Genomic DNA, 6,340 nt, shown 5'->3' on the forward strand with positions numbered 1-6,340 from the left:
GGGAGGGGGAGGGGGAGGGGGAGAGGGGCAGCCCATTCCTGTGGGATCGCTGTGTCAATCTCCAGCCGTCCAACCCCTACTCCTTCTCGGGTCCCCACCGCCTGTGCTGAAGGATCCCCGAATCTGCTTCTCTGTAGATGTGTCTCTAGAGGCTATCAATGTCTTCCTAAATACACAAGGGGTCTTCCTAAATCTTATGGTCTGAAAGCAATGATACCCCAAGCCTGGCACATGCAACACCTTGGAAGTGTGGGTACCACCACACCTTTGAAATAAGCTGCATCTCACCCCATGCGCGCAGCAATAGACACAGAAGAGCTATCTCTTATGAGAATCTGTCCATGTGAAGGTCGCAAATGAGCAACACCATCGGAAGGAGTCATGTGTTGTGAGGCACCATTGTTCACAATCCACTCCCGAGCCAGGGGAGCTGTCATCACAACATCAGAAGTCTTCGATGTAGAGTCCTCAATGACTGCTAAGTGTAGAAAAGCAGCTGATAAGGGTGTAACCACCGCTCCAGAATCCTTCGTGTCCTTCTTCTTGGTGTTCTTCTCCATACTCTCAAGGAATCTTACCTCTCACTTAGGTTGCTCCTTATCCATTCTCTCTCAAGCTCAAGCAAGTATGCTCTCCTTATTGCTTAGCAAGTAATATGCATGATCAACCTAAATTGAAAAATTAGATGCTTATTGAACCCACTTCTCCCTCCATTGTAGTCTAATGGTAGAATGCTCATTGATCTCTTTGTGTGGCCTCTAAGGCTCCTTGCCTCAAGCTCTAATTGCTCCAACTAAAAGCTACAATCTCACACGAGCAAGAAAAGAAGAAGAGAATAAGAGGATAAGGAGAGAAGCTCCCTCTCACATGCACTTATTCAAGCTCCCTTCCTCATGCACTTCCACTCTCTCACATGCTATGGTGGATGAAGAAGAAGAAGCAAAAAAGATAAAGGAGACTTTGATAATACCCCTTCTATTTATGTATATATTTTAGACACATTATATATATAACATTTTTTCCTTGGGGTGTCTACACTTTCATTTACCCTTTTGGCCTATCCATTCTGCCTTCTGGCCATTTTTGGCTCACCATACATGTCAAAATCTATTGTAGATCTTTGTGGCTTACTCATGGGACTTTATAATTTGCAAGAGAGTGAGCTTGACACTCGTATTTTACAATGATAAAAGGTTGGTTCTCATAATGCATTCCTTAGCTTTTTCTTTCTTGATTTGACCTTGTGGAATCATCCCTTAGCCAATAAATATTGGCATGCTAACACATGCACACATTTTGATGTTACCAAATTTCATAAAACTGGTAAAATTTCCCACCTACATGAGTGTGAATGTTGTGTCACTTGACATCAAAGGTAGCATGTAGTAGCACATTCTATAAATGTTGAATATTGGGACTTGAGTGCTATGGATGGATATAGAGGTTTTTTTTTTTCAATGGACATGTAGCTTGTTAGTTTTGAGGGTATTGCGACATTTTGTGGTTAATGCTTAAGTAGAGGATTGTGGCGTTGACTTGCCTATTGGTTGGTTGGTTATTTAAGAAGAACACAAGTTGGACAAGGATTTAGGAATAGTAGTTGATGCTGAGGTAACTTGTGGTCTAAGAGACTGTTATTGAAGATGTTTCCGTTGCTATAGATGTTCACTCACTTGACTTGGTATTCTCTTTCTTGTAGATATTGACTTGAAATGCATAAAAAGGAGTGGTTAAAAATGAGTGATTGCAAGGTGATTAACAAAACTTGAAGGTGAGCTTTGAGATGAGGAGTTAAGGTCCTCCATGAACCTTGGTACCTATATTTGGAAACCTATGTAATCTCTCTCTAAGTGGGAGCCCTAGATTTTATCCTCCAAGGCATATCCCAAACTTGAGAACCCAATTTTTGTGTATCTTGGAGTGCAATGAATACACATGTAAAAGATTGCTTCTTCACTTTCAGGTACAAGATGCTATTACACAAATTCTTTCATTATATGGGAAAGCCTAGAGGCGTATGGTTCTTGCTTACATAATACTTGAGGTTGATGTTTGTTAATAAAAATAAGCACAACAAAGGTTCTCTTAGGAATAGGTTTGCTAACAAGGATTTGTAAAATAATTTTGTTTCATACATAGTTCCCCAAAAGAAGTTTGACATTGGTGAAATTTTGCAAATCTATCTATAGTACCTTCTTAATTAGTGTTGTTAGTATCTATATGACTATATTTAAATGCTAGAGTTAGCAGTTATGCTAGGCTAGAGGTGCAAGAATTTACATCGCAACATCACATATTGAATCACTACGATGTCCAGTGATAAAACATATAATCTTTTCCTACACTGGCATGTTAGAGTGAACTTTAAATTTAAGCTTTCTAGGCCACTTATATCACTAAATCTTGTGCTTTAGGAACAATCTAACCAATTTTATGGTTCAAACTCCCAATTGTATGTGCATATTCTTTTCTAGGTTGATGAGTTTTATTTATCCAGATTTGACCAAATTTAATAAGACTTTTCTCTACAAAATTAGACAATTTTAAATTAGACTAGAAAGATAGAAATCTAGGATGTATTGAAATTCCACCAATTTATCTAAGTAGCTTGGGTTCTAGGCTAGTACATTTATAATATTAAGAAATTAATTACAACTTGCTTATACAATGAAACCAACTGATCATGTGCAACTCTTCTTCGATGATAACCTTATTGATTAGTGGTGGGTCATTTAAAATGGCTTTGGGAATATTTTCATTGTGGATTTGGGTGATTTGCAGTTCAATAGTTGGTGCAACATAAGTAGGGTTATAGTCCATTGCTTTTCATCCCAACATTTTTCTTTAGTCATGATCATTCTATACCCTGTATTTTCTACCTAGTCCATTTTGTATCAACTTTTGAGGTAGGTTGTTGATAGACTCTTTTTACTCCAATAACTTACCACTCTTTGAAACTTACCTTATGTGACCATAGAAGATAAGAAGAAATAAGGGTTGCATGATCTTTGGCTAGGTACATGCATTCTTGCCACGATGGGAAGTTGTTGTCAAAAAGAGACAAGCATGAACAAACATAAAGGGATCAATGCCATAATGTGTATATTGATAGAGTGGGTAGGTGTCTACATACAACGACCTATCAACTTAGAATGACCATTTAGATACTACAAGGAGGCTTTAAATGTTGAAAAGAAGATTAAGATCATGTGCATGTGAAGTATATGTGATTTATACATATTACTATTTAATGTATATATGTTGTAAGAATCTCTCTCTCTCTCTCTCTCTCTCTCTCTCTCTCTCTCTTTATGTGTCTCATGAGTAAATGAGGTCATGGGGATGAATAGGGAGGATGAGAGCCTACTTTAAGGCTACACACTTCTCACTCCTCACTCCTACAGGTAGTCCAAGCATATAAAGATTCTCTCTCTCTCTCTCTCTCTCTCTCTCTCTCTCTCTCTCTCTCTCTCTCTCTCTCTCTCTCTCTCTCTCTCTCTCTCTCTCTCTCTTTGTGTCATGCATGAATGAGGTCATGGGAATGAATAGGGAGGATGAGAGCCTAATATAAGGCTACACTCTTCTCATTCCTCGCCATACAGGTAATCCAAGCATATAAAGAATCTCTCTCTCTCTCTCTCTCTCTCTCTCTCTCTCCGTGGAGGCAATGTCATACAAGTACATGGAATGTGCATCAGGACGTGAAGTATCTTAATTGATTTATTAACATTGGTGCATGAATGAGGTGATGGGGATGAATAGGGAGGATGAGAGCCTACTACCCTAAGTTTAGACATTGCACTCTCTTACGAAGGAGTTGATTGTCCACTCTAGATGCTAGAACTAGCATCGGATGCCAAAGGACTCTCCATAGGGACTTACTGTTTGCTAGGAGGTGTCAATGAACCAGGGGACTCTAGCTATAATTCCTTAGGTGTGCTAGGACTAGTCTAACCCCCCTATAAGCTTGCGATAGGTCTCCCAAATTTCTTTGATGCTAGCTGAGGATGAATTGATGGTTTTGCCTTTGGGCAAAGTTTTCTTATGGACTACGGAATTGCTAGGATAAAGTAAGGATCATAAACATCTCATTTAAAATAAATCTTCATGCTTTCTCAAGATTTCTTTTTCACTTGTGTTAGTATTTGTATTACATGAATGAACATGTTCTAATGGGTCTAATTAAGGAGGGTATCTATATATGCCAAACTAATGTAATATGTAACTAGAAAATTAATCTAACCCTATCTCAATGAAAACAGGTGGGCGAATTCCCAAGAAATTCTCCCTGGCCCCATCTCACATAACAAAAGCAATATAAGGCTACACTCTTCTCATTCATAAAGGAAGTCCAAGCATAGAGTCTATGTGTGTGTGGAGGTGATGGCATATAAGTATATGCAAAATTTGCATCAAGACACGAAGTGTTCTAATTGTTTTACTAACATTGATGCTTCAAACCTTGGTGCGAAGTACAGGGAGAACACTAGTGCAAAGCATTGGGCATCCCCACCTAGATTCTATAACTAACCCCCACGAGCACGAAGGATATGTTTCATTATTGGCACCTATTGTAAACTTGTCCCCTTTACCCTACTAGCTTAATGTCTCTCATTTTTAGACACACACACACACACACACACACACTCTCTCTCTCTCTCTCTCTCTCTCTCATCCATCTGAACTACCCCATTCTACGTTTCCTCTTTGCACATCTAGCCTAACATGGTAGCTTCCATGCACAATGCCTAGAGCCACTCTCTCACATGGCCCGTGAAGTAGCCATGGCAAAACGATGAACCTCAGCACACAAATACGCTACAGCCTTTATAGGTCCATAATAACCGACAAAACCGGCATACATGGAGGGACCTATGCGTGGATTTATCCACAACCAATCTTGATGAAGGCGCAGTATCACCTCAACCTAGATACTTCACCCTTGGACTTGCTCATAGGCTTCCCAAGGACATGCCAACTCCAATCATCAGAAGTATCACTACAAATTATACTACTTCTAGACATAGACTAAGACCATGGCAGAACCCTACTCGCTGACTGTGGGGTGGCAACCTCTCTCATGGATGTGAGAGAGAGATGGATGAAAAGGAGAGAATAAAAAAACATCATTGGAGAGAGGTTGCAAGCAAGGACCTTGCAAGCATCATTGCAGAGAGGTTGCAAGCAAGGACCTTGCAAGTAGTAATGGAGGGTTGAGTACATGAAGGTGCTCTATTTTTTCCCCATATTCTAGCCTTTGTAGGTTTGTAATCAGCAACAAATGGCATGCATGGAGGGACAAATGCATGGATTTATCCACAACCACCACCTCAACTTGGACAATTCACTCTATTTTTTACCCATATTGTAGCCTTTGTAGGCTTGTAATCAACAACAAATGGCATGCATGGAGGGACCTATGCATGGATTTATCCACAAATAGTCTTGATGAAGGTGTACTACCACCTCAACTTGGGCAATTCACCATTAGACTTGCTCATAGGCTTCCCCAATACATGCCAACTCCAATCATCAAGTGTTAATACAAATTGTACTGCTCCTAGACAGATTAAGACCATGATAGAGCCCTACTCATTGATTGTGGGGTGGAAAATTATCTCATGGATGTGAGAGAGAGAGAGAGAGAGAGAGAGAGAGAGAGAGAGAGAGAGAGAGAGAGAGAGAGAGAGAGAGAGAGAGAGAGAGAGAGAGAGAGAGAGAGAGAGAGAGAGAGAGAGAGAGAGAGAGAGAGAGAGAGAGAGAGAGAATCGAAAAATGTCATTGGAGAGAATTCAAAAGGTATGAAAAATGAAAAAGTAATGTACAGTAGGGAGAATGGAAAGACTATCAGGAGACAACCAAATCTATGCCTATTTCTTGATGCATTGTGGGAGTTACATCCAAAAAAGAAAGGGGGATGACTAATGTAATATTTTGAGACCTTTCCTTAAATTATCAATAGTTTCTAGTAGAGGAGCTATCCAAGCACCATTCTCAAAAGGGTAGGGTGTTTAAACCAATAAATGAAAACCACTCCATGTGATCTAGAGGTGTCTTTAGTTTATGGTGTGGAAACCACTGGAAATGATTTCCAAGCATAATTCTTCTCATCCTCAGATAACTATTAGCTAGCATGATAGATTCTCTAAACCATCCCTTAGAATCCTCTTGTACACTCCTAATGGTGCTATCCAATGCATCCACAAAAACATGGAACTTATAGGGGCTTTGAACAACAACAACAATCAAAGGCACTAGAATGCAAATATGCTTTTGCATCCCACTAAAAAGAAGATTTGTGGATATTGGCTAATTGATTCAAAGGGATAGCCATATGAGC

This window comes from Lygodium microphyllum, chromosome 12 (genome assembly GCF_053477565.2).
Source record: "Lygodium microphyllum isolate KBCC chromosome 12, Lygodium_microphyllum_v1.1.10, whole genome shotgun sequence".
Lineage (NCBI taxonomy): Eukaryota > Viridiplantae > Streptophyta > Polypodiopsida > Schizaeales > Lygodiaceae > Lygodium > Lygodium microphyllum.